This window comes from Rhyacophila brunnea, unplaced genomic scaffold, assembly GCF_057557595.1.
Source record: "Rhyacophila brunnea isolate RB1 unplaced genomic scaffold, BYU_Rbru_1.0 scaffold_5, whole genome shotgun sequence".
Lineage (NCBI taxonomy): Eukaryota > Metazoa > Arthropoda > Insecta > Trichoptera > Rhyacophilidae > Rhyacophila > Rhyacophila brunnea.
Window position 1 is genome coordinate 28,808,064 of NW_028233170.1, and position 26,968 is coordinate 28,835,031.

At 34.0% G+C, this 26,968-nt stretch overlaps 1 protein-coding gene and 1 long non-coding RNA gene across 16 annotated transcripts in view; one reads left to right on the plus strand and one right to left on the minus strand.

The window, feature by feature from the left end:
- LOC147066254 (uncharacterized) overlaps window positions 1-18,975 on the plus strand; it is a 102,419-nt gene extending 83,444 nt beyond the window's left edge. The window contains exon 3 of the long non-coding RNA XR_015071627.1: window positions 18,712-18,975. This is a non-coding gene — a long non-coding RNA (uncharacterized LOC147066254). The remainder of the gene's footprint in view (window positions 1-18,711) is intronic.
- Patronin (calmodulin-regulated spectrin-associated protein patronin) overlaps window positions 1-26,968 on the minus strand; it is a 103,314-nt gene that overhangs the window by 55,569 nt on the left and 20,777 nt on the right. Inside the window, exon 1 of one of the 15 annotated variants that reach the window (XM_085955701.1) lies at window positions 26,354-26,494. The exons of the other annotated variants lie outside the window; for them this stretch is intronic. The gene's annotated coding sequence lies outside the window, so the exon portion shown is untranslated. Of the gene's footprint in view, window positions 1-26,353; window positions 26,495-26,968 lie in introns of those variants that run through there. 15 annotated transcript variants of the gene reach the window in all.

Genomic DNA, 26,968 nt, shown 5'->3' on the forward strand with positions numbered 1-26,968 from the left:
ATGCATTATTTAGATTTGACAAATAAGGGATGAGTATGGTAGAAAATCAACCTCCACTTACATTGCAATGCGGGTGATTATGCGTAGTTGTGAACTCTGTACACATTGCAATAAATGGCGTGTCTCGCCGCAATACGCTGCGAGTGCATGTGGATGGCTCAATGAAATCACCTGCACTTCGATCGCACGCGAAAGGTGACACCTCACTGGTGCATGTGTACGCCTCAATGAGGTCACATGTCCCTGGAATGCACGCGAGTTTTTACGCGCGAGTCAAATCGCGCCATCTGGACAAGGCCTTAGCGTTCATGTGTTTGACATATTCCGCTAAAATGTCTACACGAGAAAAAGTTCCGAAAAATATCGATATCTTATGACCTGAAGAGGAAATAAGCTGTCAGAATTTGGTGAATTAAAGTTCACTGACTTTTAGCTGACATTATTTGCGACCCAGGTTTGAAATATTTCGTCAACGGGCGTAATATTGGATATACGGTAATGAGTATGTGATCAGACGGACAGTATCAGCCGGAAATAACAGTGGAAGAAGGACAAATTCTTCTGGCATTGTGGCCACGACGATTGGAATGATGTTACTGTCATTTGAAAGTAACGATACCAACACGTAAATGAGTCGCCTGCACTGCCACAAGAATCTGCCACCATTCTACCTATACTTTATAATAATTAATACATGGGATAATCTTGTACTCAGGTAAACCATCATTACCTATCCGAGACGTGGCATATGCATCTCCTCTACGCTGTGGAATTTCAGACAGTTGAATGGACTTTTTACGAGGACTGTTTGTGCAAACAATTCGTTCAACCCAGCGTTGATTTCATATGACGCCGATGACGCAAGCGATTCGTCAGAACATTTAAAAGGAGGCTTCTTAACAATTAAAACCAGTCATACAATTATTCAAAGGGGATTATAACATAACCGCTCAAACAGATCCGTACGTGTATACAATAAAATAAAACGTCATGTAATATGACGTTGCCATTACTGTCATCTTCAATAACTATTGTTTTTAGTTACAACATTTTTATGTTGTTATTGTAGGGCCTCAAAATCAATCAGTGCCTAGTACCTCCACGCCCTTAAGCCCGCCATTGGTTCAAGCCGTTGGGCTTCAAAATAAACACATCCAAGTAGACCGTAGTGATATCAAAATGTATCAATGATATTCAAATCAATAATAATTATTATTATGCAATTATTGCAGATCCATCGAGCAGATTTGACTACAGGCAAAATGCTTAGAGCTTGGGTTTGTAGCATGGTTTAAAGTTTACAGCATATAAGCTTTATTAGTAAGGTAGTTTAATTGTATCTTATGAACTCCATGCTATTATAAATCAAACAATTTACTCATAATACACTGCCAGTAACAAACTGAAATACGCTCAACTCAACGTTGTGGGATAGGTACACCCTATCTATAGGAAGAGTGAGAAGCCGTAATGGATACATCGTTGGGCAGGTACATTATTTAAAGAAACACTATTAAAAACATCAAACCGACCGCAATATCGAAGAGTAATTATTATCCACATCAATATGATTTACAATTTACATGAACGTATTCGATTTGTGATCTCGTACCGTACCGGCAAGTGAGGCGAATCGGTGCGCGAGCCGACTGCAGCTCCATATTTTCCGATTAACAGTCGTCGCGTTTCCACACCGCCGCGCCGCATTCTTGGCGTCGGTCGGCACTGGACCAGACCGTGACCCTTCATCATATTGTTTGACCGCCCTACTGTCACTCTTGCACATTTCCTCGCACTCTCAATGATATATTGACATATGGCCCGAACCAAAATACAAATAAGTTTTCTTCGAATTGATATTTCCGCGATTTTAGAAAATCAGTATAGCAGTGACTGGTGGAAATCGGATTTGGTTTACACGGATTCAATAAATATGGCAGTAGTTTTGTTTTGTAATGAAATCTTTTCCGCTTGATATCAATTACCTAAATCCTAAGCATTCTGACGTACACATAATAATAAACTTATTTTTGGGAGCTACCGATTCATCGTACAGGTTCACTGATCCTACCAGATCGTTACCAACATTGGTATGGCCGATCCTAGCAAGTGCAAGAAGACCCGACTGGAGTATGTATATGTGCGAAGCACATCTGTATATTATTTTCCTCTCGAAAAGCGGTTGAGTGGGAGCTACTTATCAGTGAGAACAGTTTATTTGAGAAACTATTGAGAAAAAAAAACATTATTTCTGTACCTCAGTGGCGAAGGGTGGAGGTAGGCTGTTAAGATTCGCTATAAATAGTGCACACTAAACTTTGTTAGTCATATGTATTTGTTTTTATTGAACTAAGACTACAATTTACAGATGGTGTTAGTTAGTTTTTGAAAATCAATTAAACCCTGCCCAAACGAAACCATAATAGTTTTGGCCTAATTTGGGCGATACGACAAAATTGTGCACACTTTTTCATTCATAGTTATTTGTTTTCGTTGGATTAAAAATACATATTACACATATTGTTGGTTCATTTTTTTTATTTCATTAAGCCCTGCCTAAACCAAACTATAATAAATAAAAAATATTATTCTATCTATAAAATATTCAAAGTTATGTATGATTTAATTGCATAATTTTAGATATTTTATAGATAGACATGTATTTTTTGACTATTATCTAATATCGCTTGGTTTCTCAGGGTTTAATTTAATTTTAAAAACTAACCAACACTTTCTGTGAATTGTAGTCTTATTTCAATGAAAAAAAATATGTATGTCTGAAAAAGTTTATTGTGCACTATTTATGGCGGATCTTAACAGCCTACCTCCACCCTTCGCCACTGCGTACCTAGATAATAATATATTATAAAAATCTACCGGTCATTTTAATAATATAAAGAAACTACATACTTTTATCAACAAATTACTCATAATTAATAAAAAAAAAATTAAGCTCATAGTGATCACTTCTGTTTCATCTAGCAACATTGTTTTGTACTACAGCCATCGTATTTCACAATCACGATCCTGATAGCGTTATTAGGAATTCATTCATTCATTTTTCCTGAGAATTCGATACAAGATTATAACGCAGTGGCTATACTAAATACAACTCATTATCTTACCACCTATTCTAAAGCTTGGATCGCCATCAGTATTCATACAATAGTGTAAAAAAAATAGTATTTCTGAAAAAAATGGAACCGTTTTAGTCTTGAATTCTTCAAAATTATAATATTTTACATATTTCGCGGAATCGAAATTACAGAATTGCACTATAATCATAGTATTGGCAACACTAATCGACACACTATATACCTGTGTCTTTAAAACGTGCTCAATGTTGTGTTAAGATTATGTTATGATTTTCGTTCATTTGGTTAAACTGCATTAAATTTACCGTATTTTGTAATTGAAAATGTCTGTCTGCGCGAACAAAATCGGTCCCGATCATTAATAAATTGCAAAATCGGTTTATTTTATATGATGACTTTCCATCAGTGATCGGATAACAGTATATTAATAAGATTAGTGTTCCATAGCATGGCATGGATCGCATAACCGAAAAATAACAAAATCTTTCCATATAACTATTAGGAATTTTTCGGGAGATACTAATAATGGTTCTTGTTCATTCCTACATTGTTTTTTAAGCTTATATTATTGTCTAAGAACTCTCACCAAACGTAATAAATAGCTGAGTAATACAACATGATTCACTCGATGAATTCCATAAAACGTTTCGAAATAGTATGACAAAATGACTTCCTACCTAAGTAGTGTGGCAAGATACACCTGATATAATTTCAGATTATTTTCGATTCACGAAATCGTGACAATGATAGAATTTTCCAGGAAAACTAAGGAATGTCCGGTAGTCAGAAGAGGCTATATCGGTATTATTATGTACCTACCTACTGAGTGCCCACGCATAATACAATATTTAGTTTATTTGACCTTCTACGGCAATTATTGAGTAGCTCTACAGACAGGTGGGTAACGGCTTCGAATCCAGCTGCCTGGCCAAGTCTTTTTTGATTGTGTAGGTACCGATGAATGAAACAAAGAGACCACAAACCTTGCGCGGCTAAAGTATAACTTAGTAATGACCAAATCCCAAGTATCCATTCGAAGTGTTAAAATAAGTACGAATAAAATCACAAGTTAAATGTACCATCAAACACTTTTAGCAACAAAAAAATTGTTGTGTTTTTCGAACTAAGATATTATCGTCTCCTCACACCGAAGAAAGATTTACATAATACTTATTACGGGCATTTCCGTTACAAAATCAATTAAGTATGTCATCTATATCGTATTCTATAATCTGTCATTTAAAAATTGTATTTGCTGTTTTTGGGGTATGTTTACCTCAGAATCGAATATCTCATCGCATATCATAACTAGAGTATGTCTTCTATAAGCTGGCGTGCCGGTTTCCCCCCGCTGCAGCATCCATCTCATTCCCTCCCGTTGAAAACTTGCAACAGTTGAACGCGATGGCACAATGCTTTCCGTGTGACGTGTACACCAGTTAATAGAATACAGACTACCCTAATATATTATATTTCGTGACAAATTTCAGTCTCATATTTCTTTCCGTCACGCGATTTATGCCATCATATTGCTGTCTTGGAGCGGAAATTGTGTTTTACCAAACATTTAACTGCCACCATAAGAATACATAAATCGCAAATTATATAATAGGTGCACAAAGCGCAGCTGCAGGCGGAAATGGCCGGGGCGTAAAGACGACACCAGCGACCGTAATAATCTAAAACTGAACGTGGAAAAAAAGAAAAATTGGTGACGAAAACGTCGTCTCGTAGCGCGAGGCAATAAGTCGGAACAGTAAGTTATGGATGCAGAGTATGAAAAAAGTGGAAACAGAGCATACGGGTAAACGGAAATGGGAGAGGACACAAATAGAGAAGAAATCGAATAGGAGCCGTCAGCGTTGGGCGCCCAGAATGCATTTGCAGGCAGGTCTTTCAATGGGCGTTAGCGACTCACGTTGTAACGTGATCAGCATATTATAATATTATTGACATACTTCACCCCACTCTAAAAAAAAAGATTATTGCAAAGTAGTTTAGTATTACAGTCATGCTCCCCACAAGGGGGGGAGGGGGGTTGACAGGGTTCTAGTCCGGGGACCCGGGCTCAAGAGGCGCCCAGCGTGGCGAGTCGACCTGATAAGTGAGATAAAAACAAATCACAAATTTGCTCAATGTTAATATTTTAAAATGTGTGGTTGTGCGATACAATTTTTAATTCTGTGTCGATGCATTACAAAATACAAAACATCGTTAAACATACACCTTAATTTTACCGCGGACACCATTTGAAAAATGCTACTATAGAGCGTCCCACTGCCTTTACCCTTAGCGATAGGTAGGGGGGGGCAGATTCTAGCCTGGGGGCCCACTTCAGGATGTGGGAGCCATCATTACAGTTATATGAAATATCAAAATCTACGTCATATTTTAAATCCTGCTGATGATACTAATTTAATTTTAATAGATAGCTATTGTTTACGCCGATTGTGTCTAAATCCCCACCCAAATCCCTCGAAATGTATGTATCTCTGGGCAAATTTAATTTAGTGTCGACCTAACCGCAAAACCTACAATAAACAAAAACCTACAGGATGACCGACCATGTACAGATCGTGCATTCCAAAACTACGAATGACGTTGTGAGATAACTGTGACAGTGTGTGCGTGAGTGACTTGAGTAACTCAGGTTAGTGCCCGGAGTTCCCAAGTCCACCGTAGCCACCCAAAAAACGATAAATAATTACAGTCCACTTAAATTATCGTCAGTTACATACTTAATATTAGTTATTATCTATTATTATTTTTTAATTCAACACATAATTCACAATATTGAAGAATGTAACAATCTTTATTGAACGTGCATAATTCAAAACACTTTAGAAATATACCAATAAGAAACCATCTTGAAAAAATATGGCGCCGGGCGAGACTTAACCCCGCAAACATCAGAATGTGTTTTACCAAATTACTTATCCATCTGTACTCTACTTCATTACAACGAAATTAACTAATAGTCATGCGACTGAAGCGACTCTCAAATTTCGTTAATATTGGCGACCAGCTTGTGTGATTTATAATGTGGTGATGGAAAATTCTACGTAGGTGTGCGGTTTGCCATATCACAGTTCACCATGAGCTGTTGTATCAGAAACAGATGGCCGTATAATATTGAGATCGACCACACGAATACAAGGGAAAGACATATGAAAATAGGTAAGTAGATTATCGTAAATAATACATAAATATATAGAATTCTTAATGTTTCAAAAATAGGTTGGGAAATAGGTGCTCGTGAAATGATCAATTAACAACACGTCATTAATTTATCTCAATGCCTTACGGCCATCTGTTTACGGTACGACAGCTCACTGTGAATTGTGGTACGTCGAACTGCATACGAACAATTTACATATAATCGCCGATAATAGATACTTTGGTACTTTTGATTCCCAGCCGACGTCTGGATCTCTCCCAATTTTCGAATTATTCTGCCCGGTACCATAATAATATTATTTACCAGATTTATTTCTAATAAGTATGTCACTGTTTCTTTATTATGTATTTTAAATAAAAAATAGTTTAATCAACCATTACTAATTATTATTATAAATCGTATAATACACAAGACGATTCATCAAAAAATAAAAATACATTACCCTGGCACGTCCAAGTTGTGCGTCAACTAACCAAATATGGACAAACCAGCACACATCAACAAACGTCTTATTAGGTATTCTGGTCAGATCAAACGATAATTATTATTCTGAGCCACTTCATGTTCCTGATGTATATTTATTTTAATAATATCTAATAAATTGATACGATATCTTCGTCGCCGTTTTTAACACTCACTATTCAAGAGGCTGCAGTCTTTATAATATTTACATTGCATCATAATATTAAAATGTAACTAATATAGAACTCCATTAAACAATATATGATGTACCTACTAAAAAAATTAACCAGGTATCTAAGTAGTAACACACCGCCCTTTGAGTCGAGACGAATACGGAGAGGAATCGCAGGAGATAGGGGTGGAATGTTTTTAGTAGGGGGGGGGGTTGCTACATGTGAACATTGTTTTATTGACACAGTAGAATTTCATACGAGAAGTAGGTATATATTAAATTTGATTACACAGCGCGTGTGTGAAGAAAAGTATTTAGTTAAGAAATCGTATTCTTTGTTCGACAGGGCAGCATGGACTGAATTATAAAACACTATTCAAAGTTCAAAATATGAGGGCGAATGACCTTTATGAATCCGGAATAAACGTCAACTAAATGCGTGGCGAATTGGTTTTACCGATTGCTCGCGGAGACCGACCTGATGGGTGGCGTCACAAAAAGGGGGTGTTAGTAGATACGTAGAGGGGTTTTTTCACTGTTTGTAGGTATTACAAGACTAGATAACGATTCCAATTTGGTTGGATCGGTAACTACCTATAGACAATCTGCCTTATATTCGTATATGGTGTTAACTTCGAATTATTGGTGGAGATCAGCGGCGGCTCCTCTAACACCATGCATGTGCGCTGCACTGCTTTTTCCTAAACATCACTCAATGTGCAACAATGCTATTCATAAGTCATCACTCGTTTATCGCAATTTAATCCATGTAAATTTATACCAAAAGCATATACTCAGTAAACAGTCACCGAATTCGTGCGCTCGTCGGAACGCACAAATATGGATCTTAGTTTGCCGTTCATATTACATTGGGTAATAACAGTTCAAGCCGACACGTGAAAACGATAAATAACTCATGAATACACAAAATGTTATGACCATTAGGGACGCAGCTCAAAAGTTACGCGGAAAAATGTAGTAACTGAGATTTAGCAGGATTGATAAAAAAATAGATTTTTTTTATTTAAATCTCATATAAATTCATTGAAAATAGGCTGATATTGAATAAAAATTGATTATCAACATAAATATTTTGGATCGATCCTTTATTCCTTCTATATTTGCAAATATTTGAATATAATTTATAAAAAATTAAAATCAAAGTTACCATGTTCTTTCTCATAGTGAGTGAATATGTATAACATGATGTCATATTTTTAACAATGCAGGCATTTTGCTGGAGTTTTATTGCTTTTTGTAGACGAAGAAACTGACGATTTGTCGAGAGTCGAAAAATACGTACCTACCTATTCAAAACAATCGATAGTTTTGTTTTTTTAATATTTTCTTCAAATATTATTTCTTACATACAATTCAGTATGATTTCTGCGGTCGTCGTTATAGTCGGCTTTTTTAGGTGTTTTGTCACGTTATTTCGATAGTTTTGTTCATAAAAATAAATTCATAACAATATATATACTTATTGTTTAATCAGGGAAGTGTATGTGTTTTAAAATGATAAATTTTGAATAAAAGATTTATAAAACTTAATACTTATAATTATAGTTCAATCAGTGAAGTGTATGTGTTTTAAAATGATGTCGGTAAACGTAGACTTTATCAATAATAATAATAAGAGTCAGAATAAAAAAAGGATGGTCCGATGACATCTGTGGAAATTGTTTTTCAACCATTAAAAGAATTAAATCGTCTTTCAGAAATACTTACCATGAATCAGGACTGACTTAACATGTCTACCTGTGTTAAGCATTGAGAAAAAACTTTTACAAACAGTTCAAGACTTTAATGAGATGTGATTGAGGTGTTCGCTAAACAGAAACAACGCTGAATTGATATGCTTTTTAAATAAGGTAAGAAATTTTTGAGTGCACCCCCAATGAAAGCAATTTTGGAAACCACCGGCCGCCACTGGTGGAGATACATTGTAATTATCATATAATTAAAATAAAACACAATATGTTATACTTATTCCACTTGGTTTAACTAAGTAGTACATAATCTACCTTAGCAACATTAAAATATCGAATGGTATTGTTTATAAATATAAAAATGGCCGCCTGCTTGCTTTAGTTACTTAACTGTGTATCGATATTACGATTGTACGTGATTGGTCACCTAAATAATAATGGCTCACTGGATCAAATAATCTTTTTACATGCTTGCAACGATAGGTAATGCAAGATGGTTTTTTTCTAAATCTCAGAGCGGCCCTGGCCAATAAATCGCAGGAAGATAATAACTGTTCCTTGTTACAATTGATACACAATGCAAAGTGAATTAATCAAGCAACTAATTTAATCATTAGCCTTAGGAACTTTTTTTATCTCAACTTGGTATTCATATACAAAAGATCCATTGCTTAAAAGATAAAATTCTTCAACATGTTGTTCAATTACTTACAATAATATGTGATAGGTATATGAAGACTTTTAGCCAACCATTTTGTATTTACATGTATTTGTATCTACTTGCACCTATTTGTAGGTAGGCTTTAGGTATGGACATAAGTATTTTTTCTTAAAAGCAATAAATTATATGCAATAGAATATAACAATTTTAATGAAAATATACCTGATAAATTATCGATAACATTACTTTACAAATAAACGATGTAGGTAGGTACTATGTTAAACATGGAGATAGTAGGCATTGATAAATATTAAGAATACCGGTGATAGATATTACGATAAGACGAATAGGTAGGTAGTTAAAAAACGAAATATAAAAACAGGTGTGAGAAATGTTCAACCCGGAAAATCAAATAAAAATGTTGTACAACTGGGCAAACAAATTGCCACACCATTTTTTACTGCAAGGCAAAGATAAGCATTAAAACATTCCTTTGCTACAGTTTTGTGCAACACTTTTCATTGAAAAAGCTTGACGACCTTCCACGCACATATTAGATAAAATAGCATAATATAATATAATTATATTTATTGTACATAAGTTATATCAAATGATCCAGTTGGTATTTTCCGACTGTATATTTTTATAATAAATTAATAAGAATTTAGGGATATCTTCATGTCACACTAAAATTAATTAAAAACCCATATTTAATATAGAGTTCGATGGATGTAGGTACGTGGCAGAGAAGAACTGGGGACAGAACAAAGTGGACGTAGCCATATGAGGCCTTCCAGCAGTGGATCGACCCGGCTGATGATGATAATTTAATATTATAACTTAGTAATATATAGCACACAAGATAACTACAATGTATGAATTCTTATCCGAAAAACATATTCAACTATCAATGATTCGTTATCGTAAAAGAAGATTCATGTTTGTCGTCAAAGTAGGGTGGGTACGCTGGTAAAACCTGTGTCGAAACGGGTAATTAGCGTGGGAGACCCTTGTGTAAACTATAAATTTAATGTAGATACATTATTTTTCTTTAGTTTTTATCTTAAGTTACTTAATTATATTACCAATACTGATTAGTGATTATTGTGTAGGTAAAATATCTAAAAACCTATATTTGTTAGGCAATACTAGTCATTGATATATTGGCGATAAATAAATATTGAATATCAAAGCGAATAAAATAGCAAAGATACGTTAATAGCTGACAAATTAATTAATTACCGAATTCAAAAATTTTAGAGGCCAGACCAGTCAAAGGCCACACATTAACCATGAAAATAAAAGTAATCTTGTAAACAAACATAATTATATAACAATTTGGATTCTCGGTAATACTGGCACTAATCCGCAATAAGTGACATGAACATGACAAATCCGATGATGATTGCCGAGCATTATTTCATTATGTCGTATCGAAAGTGAGTATGGAGTATTTTCATAAAAATGACCGCCCAAGATTTTAAACTTGTTTATTTATACGCCGTGAAAGTTTTATCAAAACCGGTTAACAGAAAGACGACTGTCAACATTTTTTTAGCGGACATGTTACATCGTTTGTTGACGTTTAGCGGCCAATTGATTCGCATCGCCCATTGTCTATTTATATCAATAAATAGACAATTTTAGTACCCATTATAGAGCTAATAAGAAGTGACTAGGTAGGTGTATTGTCATTATGGTAAGAAGATAGTCAACAATGTATAGCTAACATTCCGGAGTGGTCTCGATATAGAGGGGAGAGAGGTCCGCGTGAGTGGAAAGTAGACGCAGAAGAAGCTGGGCGGATGCCGCAGACAAACATGAATATTTTAGTTTGAATATACGGCGGAGAAAGCGCTGCAGTAGACGTAAGTAAGTATAACATTGAACTGTTTATATGCCGACTAGTTCTTCCGGCATTCGAAAGCGAGAACCAAGGGGGATGAAGTGATACCAAAACATTTCAAGTTCTTGCAGGGAATGTCTCCTGAGCAAATAATTTCTAAAGACAAAGAATTTGGACTCTGTATAGAAAGAAGCTTATGCACATATGTATTGGGAATTTTGAAGATAGTTCGATTTTCGAATTGAACGACTTTACATGTGGTTGTGTATCGGAAATAAGTTCATTTTTACAACGTTTTTATTAGCTCGTATTCTTGTTTGTCCGGTGATTGTTTGTCCAGTACAAATCTTGCAATCGATTTTTAACTAACTTCCCGACTAGCTAGACATTTGACACTTTTAGAATATATCAGAACACGATGCCAATGCATTCTTTTAATATTTTTAGCCATCTTTAAGCAGAATTGAATTAATTTTCAGTTAATTCTGTTTTGTATGGAAAGTTATTTCAGAAAAATCCGTAAAAAGTAAAAGACTATTATTGGTTGCTAAGTGGGTCCTAGCAACTAAATTATTAATATATACGTGCGTTACTATGGAAATCAAACTGAAATGTCAGAATGACATTTCAGTATTCTATATTTGTTTGTTTGTTTTTTATTTACTTCATATCAAGTACAAGTTTGAGCATATTGAGCATAATAATTCAACAGAAAATTTAAAAACGTTGTAAGTATATAAAAAGTTCTTTTTATCTTGTAATTATTTTTCTTCTATTGGCAGCCCCAAAAACAAAATGCTGGTTCACATTCTGGTTTGAAGCCTGATGCTTTGTGTACATAGCCTACGTACGCGTTTCCCGATGTTTTACATGATTAGTCATTTAAAAAATAATGGTCTATAATCTAAATATTATTGCTTTTGGCTGCCTACATAAAATTGAAGAGGGAGTATCTTTCCACATGTACCTATAGCTAATTTTTAAATTCAAATGTCTGCTTTGAAAAGGAAATTTTAATTATACACTATCCCATCCTATGAATTTAAGTATTCAATGATTATTATGGCAATATCTGCAAATAGAGGCACGTATGTAATTAACTAATTGGATGAATCTTAATTATATTAGAATGTTATATTAAAAGTGTGGAGTTCTCTTCAAATGAACCTGCAATGCGAAATCGCTTGTGACTAATTTATTCAGTAGACCAGAGGTACTTTTTGCTTGCTTTCATACATTTAGGCTTGGCTTCAACATCTTTGACTCAAGACTTATGAGTTGAGACATAAATAATAATTTGCTGAGGCAAAATCTTTCGGTCCTGTCCCATTCGTTTGAGGACGTTAACATTAGTCACAAGGCCAGTTCAAAGAATTTTGAAGATACGTATATCTAACTACAGTACATAATGTCCAACAGTACGATTAACTATAGTATACTCGAGCTCGGAAAAATTATAGGAGGACAAAGGTACAGCATTCCGCAGCACATGATCCGTTGAAATATTGTCGGTAAGCGTAGTAGAGGAAGAACATAATATAATATTATGTCCCGCGTAGCAGACTATAATTATTATTATTCACCCCTTTCTTTGCATATCGCAGGTAGAGCCAGCAGTCAAACTTATCTTTTGATACCGATAATTTGCGATTGGAAAAAGGTCCCTCTCTAACAAGCATCATTTTATATCGTTACTTGCAAATATCGAAACGAAACTTTGATACTTTTCTTTCGAAATGAGGGCCCTAATCGCAGGACATTCCAAAATGCAAATAATGTGTTCAGCATCCTGTTAAATATTACAATTAGGTACCGTTCGGATTGCTGACAGGTTCACAATTTTATCAATAAATTCTCTCGATACAATACCATAAAAGAGTAGTATTGCAAACGGCATCGCCTTTATCATCTTCGTTGACTTTAAAGCCCATAGTCAGTAGATCAGATGACCGTGGTTATAGCATCTATTAAAAATATGTATTTTAAATACGTGCATTATTTTAATAATTAAATAAATAGCATAATATTATAATAAATTAATAGATATATTCGGTAAACTTTCCATTGAAATTTTCAATTGTCTCGTAATTTTGGAATACCTAATTGCAAAATTTTATGTTCTGTATTTACCATCACATAACTATATATTTTAGGAAGGTTTACTACGACACTCGTATAATTATTATCATCTCAATATTCATTCGCTCCCATTCAAAAAAATGCTAAAATTAAATATGTAGATATAGGTTACGAAAAGAAGGGGCACCATAACGATATGTAGATCTTTCCTAGCTTTGGCTCCTAAAGATATCTTAAATTCTTAATTTTCGACCTTTACAGGACATGCGGGCCCTCACGCCGAGTGACGTAAACGTTAATGAGTAGGAGGCGCACTGGATTCTGGCATATTTGATATTACATCTGTGTAACAAACAAGCTGTGCCCTGGTTATAAAAATGTTGATTGATCATATATTTAATGATAAAATTAAATGTTAGATTAAATGTTGTAATTCACACTGCAACGTATAATTTCGTCACCGATTCCATCATCAATCTTTAAAAGTCAAAATGAAGAGTTACATTAAACATTCAGAACAACTAGAAAGAACATATTATTATCAAGTAAATCTGCACGGTTTGTATGTTTGCGGTTACAGTAAAATGTAATTAGTAGGCATGTGGAATGAGTGTTGCAAAATTTAAACATCGATGTACGACTTAGATTAAAAAGTAGCGAGCCTTGCTCTAACGATTCTTAATCGGAATCTACAAAGAAGATTGTTAATACACCCACACATACGTCATACATGCGAGGCGTATAATATTATGTCAGAGCAATAATGCTTGGAGGCCAAGGATATGTCCCTAATAAAAAGGTAGACAACGAACATCAACGTGGCTAACTGTAAATCCTTGATGGAAGGCCATTATCATGTAATATTATTATTATAGTATTAAAACATACAAAGAAACAACTAAGTATGTATAATAAAATAATAGTTTGGTATACATTTTTAAGATAAAGGTATTGTTATGTAGGTACCGAATGTTAAACACCGATATATAAATATAAATAACTCATGTTGTAGGTTTATATATTAATCAATGACTGTCTAACTTTATATGTCTACAACTGCCATTATATTATCATTAATCATGCCAAATGTTGCCTACGATAGTTACATTTAAATGCATCCATTGTTTTTTACACAAGACAAATCATTAACGAGAAAATGAATTCGTCGTCGGTGGGTGTTCATAAGGATATAAGATCGAGAAAAAATGTATCTATAATGGTATCATCGGGAATAATACTATCAAAAGTATCGTATAAAGTTTTTGGCGCACGAAAAAATCCTAAAATTCGAATCCTGGCCTTATCGTCAGGGACGGCTCTAGTAAAGGAGCAAAGTGTGCACTGCACTCCCATCATCGATTAAATAAAAATATATAATATACAACCCCCATGTATTCCGAAAAATGCGATATCGGAAACTTATACGAAATCAATCATTTTGAATTCCGCGCGTATTCGAACATGTGATTTCGACGCGCTAACGCCACCGTCTACCAATACACACGTAACTACACCAATGAGACGCGACCAATACACACATGCCTCCATCGGTGAGACGTCATGCCAAGGAGCAAAATTCAAAGTGTACCTTGAATTTACACTATTTTTCACGCATACATTTAAAAATTTAGATCGACAAATGAGGCTAGTAGAATCAAAACCAACAAAGTTCTATAAGACTACATGAATCTTCGTTGGAATTGATGTTTTCCAAGTTAATTCTTCAGGAGGTTGCCTGTACCTAATGGCATAGCACACAAAGCTTAACTCGGCGTTCGGACAATAAAATCATACACTGGCCGATATAAATATTCCAACACAAGCGCTTAGGCCACGCGTCGAGATATAGTTGGAAGCCTAATTATTGATGACTAATGTCATGTCGATGCATGCAGTGCAAAAATAGAAACATATCTATTCCCGACTTATTTATCAAACGGTTAGTTTAGTTGTTTAGTAAGTTTAGTTCAACGTAAGCCGCTCCCGGTTTCACCGATTTCGCCGATATTATTATGCTAACGTTGGTGGATTAATTTTTTTATTTTCATTTTGAGATTACCCTATTACTATTAGTGTTTCAATAGGTAGGTATCTTAAATTTGATGTACACACAGTTCAGTTCAGCTTGTTAATTTGGTACTTAGGTGCATTATGATTTTAATCAGGTGGGTATTCCACAGAAAGGCTGTTATTGAGAATAAATAGGTACTTAGGTGTAGAATTGTAGACGTAGGTGGGTGGGTAGCTTTTAACAATTAATTAGCCTAGTGTTTGCCGCATTGAAGTAGGTACCTAGTTACATAGGACTTATAATATCTATTATTACGTTTATTTTGTACAGATATGTAGGTATGTATCTATTCAATAAGAAGGAACATGGAGCATAGGTACTGTCGTTGAATGAGAATTTTACAAGTGAAATTATTATTGTTCATCGTTATTTTAATTAGCGATTCACATCGAGACGGATGACAGTTTACATTGGCCGACATTATTAGCTCAGCCAAGTATTCATTCATTGAACGGTACCTACCTACCTATTTATAATTTTTCTTATTTGAAACGATAATGGGGCCCTATTTCGTGGTCGATTTGAGATTAGGTGGTACCTATTTTGATAGGTAAGTGAGTACGATAAAAAGGCCCCATTTCTTTTGTGGTCATTTTGAGATTAGGTAGGTATCATTAACCTTATCATTAGGTAGGTAATTGTGTAGGTAGTATGTCGATAACTACCCACTGTCCTATAGTTTAATGGGAATTAATTTTCCGAGTCGAATTCATGAAGCAATTATTATTCACATCGGCGCATCATCTATTTTATAGGTGGGTAAGTATAAAGACTGCTTTTGGATCACAATAAGTGCTAATACTTCGATACAACCCTACCTTGGATAGCTGCCGTAGCGGCAGAATGTCATCAATGGGAATTTAGAGCAGAAATCGACGATTCAATTCAATAACGTCATCGTAGGTATCGTGAAAATGCATTCATTAAACGAAGTTGCGATTTTATATGACAGATCACAGCACTGTCGTGTCGCGGGAACGTTCTGCGATTTGAATCTGACATGGGCTGATTTTAAAGAAAATACCGAAGATATTAATTTTTTCCACTCAATATCGACGTTTCGGCTTAAATATGTTCAATAAGCATGTCACTCATGTTAAATGTGCCGAAATTCCTTCGTTGCAAAGTTTATATCATTTTTTGCAGTACGACGTTTAACATAGGGGCAGATTGGCAATGCGCGGAGGTGACATTTATTTTTTATAACTTTTATTATAACTATCTTATTACTTGATGGACAACGCTAAAACTTTGGAATATGTAAATATGCATCATCTGAAACATATCTACAATGCGGCCGCACGCAATGAATTTTTAAAAATCGGCGGTCACAGTTAGAGTTCCGTAAACAACGCGACCGAATTATGCCAAATTATCAGCTATGTTTCGCATTAATCATTTCAAAATCATACGTCTATTTAAAATGTGTACTGAAGAGAGCTAGCCGCCTACCTAGCCGGCTGGCTTTATATTTTAGTAAATGAATTTTTTTAAATCGGGTAATTTAATACTTAATAATAAATAATGAATAATTATTATTAACGTGACAAATTTAAACTTAAAAATGAACTTATAGTCTTATACAGTAGAGAAGATTTCTACGTTACTGTTGGAGCATTATTGATACTTCAACTTTTCACTAATAATAATTTACTGGAAGTATTTGGCAAAAGTGTTACCCTATTAAAAATAATTTGTACAATCCCGATGATTTCAGTGGGAAGTGAGCGTTGTTTCTCAACTTTAGAAAAGGTTAAGTCATATTTGAGAAATACAATGACTCAAGACAGGCTAAATGCTCTTGCGATGTTAAGTATAGATGTTCGTCTTATCGACGTGTTTTCAAAATCAATGGAAGATGGACTTCTTGTATAAATAGGTGAGTTTTTTTTGCACTCCCTCATATTCTTGTCACCGGCCGCCACTGCTTATCGTACCGGTTATCTCTAAAAATATCGAAATTCGAAAGAAAATAACGATAACAAATATATAATTTTATGAAATCCCCAAGTGTACCGAATAAAACTGCCAAGAAAAGATAGTTTTTATCCGGCCACTTACGAAAAAAACATTATGCAAAATATTGTTTTGAAATTCTGTATTGTGTAATATATTGCGTGGGTGACTTTAGTTGGATAGATGTATTGCTATAATTTTATTCTTCTGTATTTGCGCGACAGCACCCACATTTTTTATTTTGTAATAATTATTAAGTATATTATTAGAAATTTTTGCCTGAAGACTTTTGTGCCCCAAGAAAGTTTCAAGCAAATCGACTAATATATGTTTCCACCTAAGTAGTACATAATTCTATTTTATAAAAAAATACTTAGTATGCTGTAAAGGAAAATACTTGATTATTATCTTATCATATCTTTTAACTATTAACGAACTATTTAACTAGCTATAATCAGCGTTGCCAACTTAGCGTTTTTCTTGACAGATCTAGCATTGTTCGATAGGCAAGCTTGCAAAAAATGCATCTAGCTTATAGTGTTTTTATTAGCATTTTTTGATGCCTTCAACAGCTTTAAATGTGCTGAAAACAAGCTAGATTTTTAGTTTATTTATTCATATATTGAATGAAGGTAGGTCGGTACCTACTTGACAAATAAAACAATACAATGAAACAATATAAGCATTCTTGGCATTATATTGATATATTGGTATCAGATATTATAATTTAATTTGTGCTTGTGCTTGTGCTTAGGCATATGGCATCGGATTGACGATTGTCGGGGATTGCACTCTCTGGTATTACCTAGATAATTATTAACTATAGTAGGTTGTTAAGATTCATTAATTATTTTTTATCGATTTTAAAATGAGTTTTTGGGAAAATGTGGTGTGATTTTTACACGTATGTATACCCGTTTTTTAAAATTGTGCACTTTTTTCGATCAGCAAAAATAGGTTAGATACTTATTGAAATTTTATTTTCTCAAAATCTAGCGTTTTTTCCTGTCAAGTAGCTTGTTTTCGTACCCCATCTGGCATGTTTTTGTCACCGAGAGTTGACAACACAGGATATAAATTACAATGGCACATTTCCCTTCTCTGATATTTCCTTAGGTACCTATACTTAATTATTAAAATTATAAAAATAATTATTATGCGATTCAATGCAGGTCAACAAAACTAGCATAAATAATTAATTGTCCTCTACCTAACTATTTAACCTGAGAATTAAAAGATGTACCTACCCACCATCGTGGGACTTCCACGAAGTAGAAGTTAATATGTTAACACTTATTTCCGAATTTGTTTAGCTATCCGCCCAAACCCACTGGGTCCCTGCTTTGGATCAAACAAACGGAAAAATATGTATTCAGCGAACGCGGAATTCGAAGCCACAGCCACGGCTTCGGAGACTTCCACTTTGGCAATAATTACTCCAACGTATGCCAAAGAATTGCCAAATTACAAATAATGCGAAAGAATCTAATCATAAAATAACATAAACTCTGTGCTTGCATGGTAAAAGTTCTTAAGTCACTTTTTTACGAAATTAAGATTTTAATGCCAATGTACCTATAGATTGTACTCTTTTTGTGTCTCAGATTTTGTCACATGGAACAAAAATAAATAAATATATATTTTAATTTGTAGAAATAGCAGCTTAAAATGAGAAAATCATTTTTAATTCTAAGTAAAATTAACAGAAAACACGATATCAAAATCTTAATTATACATAAATAATGTGAAATAAATTTTAAAGATACACCAATTAACTTCTAAACAAGAGTATTTTCAAAACCTATTATCTCGGCTGCAACCAAACTGACTTTTACCCCGAAAACACAGAACTGTCTTATAAGTTACTATTGAATCGTAAATATGCATGCATTATGAGGTCTGCTTATGTAAAATTATACACCATAAACCACAAGATTATGGCAAAATAACTTGAATTAATATGGCATATTTCAATAAAAATGCAAATCACAAATGTTACTTTCGCTCATAAGAATTGATTGCAATGAATGAATGCTGTGAGAGCACCCCTTCTCCTAAATTCAATGCATAACAATTTTATTAATACATAAATAGTGTCTTGTTTGGAAAAATTATAACAAAAAGTGAATTGAGACTTTCCCATCGTCTTGGCTTGCCATTCAATTAGCGATCATGATAATAACAATCTCGTTCCCATGGTAGTCTTGTGCTCTATTCTTTTCGCTGTCTCCTCTGTCAATGAGAAACCACAACATGTGGGTGAGAAATTATCTGTGTCATAGAAGTAACAATATGCAATAGAAAATGAAAACCCGATAAAATATAAAAAAAACAGAAAGATACATAGGTACCATTTAATGTAAGTATTATAATATGGTCGCGCGGCTTAAACATCGGTCTATAACGTCGTGGGTCCCAGGTTCGAATCCTGGGTCTGGCAAGTACCTACACATATTGTTTTTCAATTTGTGTATGAGTCAGAGTATGGACCTAATAGGTTAAGCAGGTGGCTGACATCCATTTCTCGTAAAAACAAAATCTTTTAATACAAACCCGTGGAGGCCCATATGATTTTATCAGGATCGGACATGGTCGGAAAATATAAATATTTGTTTAGTTGAAAATGTTATAGGCCAGAGGTGGCTCTCGAGTTGGACAGGAATGAAGAGCTCAAATCATGTTATAAAAAATCCCACAAATATATTTTAACTTTTTTGGTACTTAAGTATAAAAAGGTTAGCCACGCCTGTTATAGGCAATTAGTGTATGGGTAAACGAAATAATGTTGTGTACAATCATCCATATATTTTTTTAATCCAACTAGATACAGTAAATTCTACAAAAAGTTATACGTAGTATTTCCACAAAAACTACGCGTTGTCTTTGGCTTGTAATGTATATTTTAGTTTTCCCAAAAAAAGTTGTCTTGAATCCGTAAAATTTCCTTCAGAATCAAATTCGACAGTCGTTTTAGCTCTTCTATCAAAAATACTACTTAATATTATTTTTTATTTACAAAAGAAATAAGTACTTAATATTCTTACTCATATATTATTTTTTAATCTGTGTCTGTTCCTTTATAACTAATAAACTGTTGAACAAATATTGATGAAACTTGCAGACCACTTCTTATGCCGGGTCCACATTGGCAACATGTCGCCGGCAACCTCGTTAAATTTTACGATAAGTATGATAATTATCGTAAAATTTCTTAAGCAATTATGATAATTATCGTAAAATTTAACGACGTTGCCGGCGACATGTTGCCAGTGTGGACCCGGCATTATAGACCATATTATTGGTACAAATTTAATTAGGTAGTTTCATTGTAGGGGCTCAGTAGGGGTGCGTGCATAAGTTCTACCTCTGTCTTGCCTCATTGATTTGAAGAAAATCAAACCGAATCCGTATACCTACCTATTAATGTATTCTGTATATACCTATGTGTAGATTTTATTCCGTATTTCACGAAGATGTAGTCGCGGCCGTCGCGGGCCATCGCTAGTATAATATAGGAATAGTTAAAAATCATAATATATGAAACAACTATGTACCTATGTTTTCAATTGACGAAATGTACCTAAGGGAGATAAACCTGAAATTACAATTGCATTTCAAACTTTATGACCAAGTGAATAAAATGAAAAATACTTAAGATTCTAATTGTATTTTAGGGATTAGTAAAAAAACATATCACGCAAAAGTCAATTCCTACTTATTTTTATTCAATTGTGATTCTGTTTTTCAAGTGAATCAAAATAAAATGAACCAATGAAAAAATGATAATAATTATCAATAAATGAATTAAATAATAATTCAATTTAGACTTATGAAGACTAGAGTAAGACAAAAATAATGTTCTAAGGCAAAGGATGATACGATTGCTTATTGCATTATTTTAAGATACGATTATCATCTCCGAATAAGTGAAATCAAGACTAAATTTTAAACGGAGCTGTTTTGACATTTCGGTTACGTGTAGATTGTAGAATGATTGATAATATACGCGAAATGGTCAATGTATGTTGTATACAGACAACAGAAAATTAATATATTCTGTGGTTGTTACAATCCATTCATAACAAATTCATGCTTCGGGGCAATATTTGCACATTTTATGAAATTGACCGTTTGACTAAATCTAAAAGTATGTAGAAATGTTTACGATTTTTGACAAATGCGGGCTATAAATGAATATACACTTTCAGCTAAATTAATCTTTTTTTTTTCAATTCCATATTATATCAATGGCCAATGCATGCTCTGACGTATAAATAGGGGTTTATTTTAATGTCTATGCAAATAGGTAAAATCAGAAGATGCTTTGAAAAAGGCGTTTTCACCTTGCAAAATCAGAGGACATTTTTAGAAAAAAATATAAATGTTGCACTATAAAAATAAACAAAACAGATAATTCCGAGACAAACAACAAAATATTGTTTGTATACCAACATATTATTTTAGTAGTTGTGTACATTTTATAATGTATTCTGATTTATCCAAATGTTACGTCATTGTCAATTTCGGTCCGCGCTGGCAGAGTAAAAAGCAAGAGTGGGCTCTGCGAGGCCTGCGGGAAATGACAAATTTATTTACATTTCATGCAAAACAATCCGCGAAATGTACACACCGTCTCACCAACTTGCCGAATGGCATACCACTGCCACATGTGGACATCCATCCTATTCGGCGACCATTGCCGAATTATTGTCTCTTTTATTGAGCGAATGAATATTACAAAATCGTTGCAAATTATATGTAAAACAGAAGGCCGCAAACTTTTAGGCGGCCATGCAAACGCAACGTAGAATATACCTACACACACTTGGTACTAAGTTACTAGTTATATCAACATAGAAAAAATAGCCGTGTTGAATTAAACAAGATATTTGATTTTATTGAGCAATCGTAAAATATTAATGTAAAACGTTAAAGAAAAACTTCACTACTAAACGAAGCCTAAATATATGAACGTGAAGTTGAAAACGGGGACTCTTGATCCACCTATATTATACTCTTTAAATAAAGAGCAATTAATTATTTTACATTGCAGATTCATTTGTATTAAACCTGACTTTTTAGGCATATGTTAAAAACATTTAGTATTTGAACATAATTTTAGATTCAGTGAAACAATCGATTCCATAAATTACCTATACGTATTTTACTATGCCTAATGCCGGATCAAAGTAGATTTAATTATAGATGACATAATATGAAGATACGCGGAGAAGATCAGTAAAAATGAGAATCAGGCTATCCTGAAATAATTGATTAAGAGATAAATCGTCAAATGACTTCTCAATATAGGATTGAATCGTAATTACCCACGTACATACTAGGCAAGTTCACAATTTCAGCAAGACATGCGAGTTTACGATATTTCGATGAACAATCTCAAATATGTCAAACGATAATATCATTCGAATTGAAAATCAAAATAAATAAAGCGACGATATGTTCCAATTACAATTATTCAATCGAATCCAATCCAATCCGCTACTTACAAAATAATATTACCTGACAACAAATCTACCACACTAAAAACGTTCAAGATAATATTTAATATTAGAATTGCATAAACCCCTATGTTGTTATAATCAAACTGTTTGAGTACACAACTTTACCTACGTATACGAAAATTGACATACTTGCGATCAAGAAAATCAATCAATATGAAATGTTGCAAAGTTCGATAATATTAAAAAAATCCGGAGAAAATCTTCAAAAAAGGTCAAACTATTCAATAATATTGTCTTATTGGTTAAAAATTGCCTATTTGAAATTTTATATGTGCACTTGTAAACAAATAAGGCAAACCGGTCCAAGAATTTGTAAAACTTGTTCAAACATCGATTTTGGTATTATCGTAGAAAAGCGACGCATGGACTCCCCCCAGAAGTGAACATTTAATTTTAATTTTATACGACAGGCATAATATTTTCCTTCAGATGAATACCGGCCACAAAATTTCACGATATATGTATTTAAGATGTGTAACTCAATGTCTCTGAAGTTGCTTTTTAATACATTTCAAAACTCAATAAATACGATGAAGGTGAACTTGTCATCAGTATCCACATAGGTACTTACACTATTCTTAATACATCATAACTACCTTCAATACGTTAATGTCAATATAATTACACTGTAGCTATATGTACAATTCAAACTGATTAAGGATACGTCTTGAAACTTAATGACGCTAAACCGAAAGTCGCACGTTAAATTTAAACGGGACATTTCGAGGACTGGATAATATACGTTAAAAATAAAATTAATAGTTTTTTTTATATAAATGACAGTAATTTCTAATTTTCAGCTTAATAGAAAGTTGGATATTATGGGAAAATCGTAATAATAATAATTATACTTTTATCTCAAGACAGTAAGTGTTGGGAACGTGCTTATTACGGAAAGTCACTAAAAATATAACAAACAACTTACTGTCTCTATAGTTTGTGTGTAGGTAGGTATTATGATTGAAGAAAATAGCATCATTGCATAGAATTTTAATTGAGGGTTCTCATACATATTCAGCATTGTGATTAAATTAGACAGCGGAAATATGAAAATAGAAACGAATTTACGTCTGCATAATAAATCATCATCGATGAGATTAATATTTTGGGCGCGTTATTATTTTTGTGCAGCAACCGGGCACCGGAACCCGGTTCCGATTACAAACGTGGTTTTGTGAACCCGGACAAGTTCTGTACCCACTTACACAATATATATGCTACTCATTAGACTAAACAGCATGTAAACAAGGTAAATAATTTATAAATAACTAATATAATATGTTTATTTATTGAGATATGATTAAACACCCCATTCAGTATAATTATAGTTATTAATATAAAAGTATTAATTAAGTCTAAACGTGCATTAATGAGCCTAGTGACTGGCAACTATGTAATTACTATCACTACGCGTAGGGACACAAATCCAAAGTGAATTTAAACGTAGCATCCAGTTTTTGGTCCCACAGCTTGCAATAAACAATGTATCGAGAGTGGCGATGAGTATAGCCAATCGTTGATAGAAGGCAGAAACATAGCATCCCCTAGCATTGGATTTTTTTTCTAAACAGACAAATTATTGAAATAATATTCCGTTGTGTCTATTACAGCTACCACATATTGTGTTTCATTGGGATTTCCCGCACCGTTTGGAATATTCTAGTAAGCCTCAACGATATGGCTACCAAATTCAAAATTACCCCACAGTTTTGTCTACGTTATTTTTTTCGGGAGGTTTGAATATGTACGTAAATCCACCCAAAATCGGTGTTACGTTTGCGGAGGGGTTAAGAGGTACCAATCTAGATTTTAGACTAGATGGATAACCCTTACTAAATTTTATTACGTAAAATTTTATTTGGTTAAGGCAGTGGTCGGCAAACCGCGGCTCTTTGGGCACTTGAGTGTGGCTCTGCCATAAATGACCACGTACGGGCTAAAACAGCGAAAGAACAAACTAAATGTCTTCGAATATAATCAACCAGCAAGTATTCTTCTTGAGAAGGGTATTCACTATCCAGAAGTAACGGACGATCAGTTGATCCAAAAATTTTATTTCACGGTAGACGTTACGTCTCATCTAAAGCAGCTTAATAGTAAACTACAGGGAGAAGAAGTTATTAATTCATTCGAAAACAAATTATCCCTTTTTACTTTCTAAGCCTGCTGAAACGTCACCAAGAAAATAATTCTGATATTGACATTATTTGCTATTTCAAAACAATAATTTTAAATATGAGGGAAGCTTTTCTCAACAGGTTTCAGGAATTGAGAAACACCAAAGTGACGTTAGTCTTTGTTAAAAAAAACCCTTAATGCTACGGTAACAGAATTAATTTTTTCTCCCTTTAATGTTGACATCGGCAAATTTAAAATGCAATTGCTGGATTTTAAAAATAAAGAATTATGGATCTCTAAATTTGAACGTCTTTGTGCTGATATGGACATATTGGAGAAAAACAAATATGAACATGGTTCACAGCACAAGTACTCTGCTTTGAAAGACATGGAAAAGGAAGACATGATGATTTTTAACACCTGGAATAGGATTCCTGACTCATATAATCAGTTGAAAAAACTAGCGTTTGCTGTTCTTTCCCTTTCCGGTTCTACATATTCATGCGAAAAATCTTTTTCAAGCATGAACCTTATCAACAGTAAACTGAGAAGTCGTATTATTGATGAGAACCTGGAATCGTGCCTAAAATTAAAAACAACCACACACAAACCTGACTTACCCAAAAATTTCAAGGATAAAGAAGGCCATTGTTCACATTAATTGTTTGTCATGATTTAATTTTATGGATACCTACTTACAATTTAATTTTTATCAATAAATAAGATCATTATTAAGTATGATAATATCAAGTTTTATTCAGTGTAAGTACATAATATAGTTTAATTAAGACTTTAAAGTTATAAAAAAATTGGCTCTCAAAGGAAATCTCAATCGTTGTATTGTTGATATTTGGCTCTGTTGACTAATGAGTTTGCCGACCACTGGGCTAAGGGACAGATGCCAAGACAATGTCAAATAATAATCTTACTTACCGATAAAACAACCTACGGATTAAATTATTACTGAGTGCCCGAACGTGAAAAGCACTGACTCAACAAAAGTATTGCCCGAGTGAATAAAAAACGGTCTTGCTTTTGTTTAATATCTTTGTCTATCTTACATTTCGGAACAAAAAAAGAGAATCATCTCATCGCTCGCTGTGTCAGACTTTCAAGTTACATACGTTTATTCACAGTGCTCCTCGCCTACTTTAACAAGAGCAGTGAACGATAAATCGTTGGAAAGGTAAGGAATGCACACTAAAAAAATCATCCTAATCAAAATGGCGGCCTTGTCAAAATCATCTACGATTTTCACATTATCAGAATCTAAAACATATCATATGTCTCGTGAAGCAGTCAACATGTCCCTCTAAGACGGACGAAACGGGTCTAGATTTATTTAAAGTGGAAAAAGTACTGCGTTTTATTAAATTATAATTAATAATAAATGGAAAAATTATTGGGGATGCTAACAAAAAAAATATGCATCACTGGTCTATATTATATTCTAAGCATGCTGTTGACTGTTGAGTAAGATATACCTCATATATTCAGACTTCAGGCGATCCAAGTCTACAAAATCTTGATCCGATGAGTGGATACTGTCACTTACAAACTCACTAATTTCAACACGATAAAGCAAGCTTCGACTTTAAAAATTTTGCAGTCCAACCACCCCGCTCAAATATTAGCGAATTCCCCAGGTAGATACTCCGTTCTCCGCGCCCGGACAGACTGACAACGGACCAGTGGACAACAAGGGGCATGTACCTACGATGTGTCCCACGTACCAAGCTAAATGACAAATCTGATTCTTATTCAGGCCGTGGCTTAATTTTAATTTCTTCATTGGCCTTTTTCTCGAAGCGCCCACTCACTTGTCCGCGCCATCGCTCTATTAGCCACATTAGTGACATTACAAACCAAGACCCATTCTACTTTCCGAAGCGTCGATTAAGGATATTGTTACTAAATCGTATTTGAGCATATGAAAACATTTAAATATCCATAGAAAGTCATGCGAATCTAACGTGAAGAATTAACTGATAATTTCTGTAGTAATTTATGCATTTTGATATTTTCTAAATATGTGCGTGCTTTGACGGCCACCATAACGTATCCATATGTCTGAGTTATTAATGGTTCTTTTTAGATTT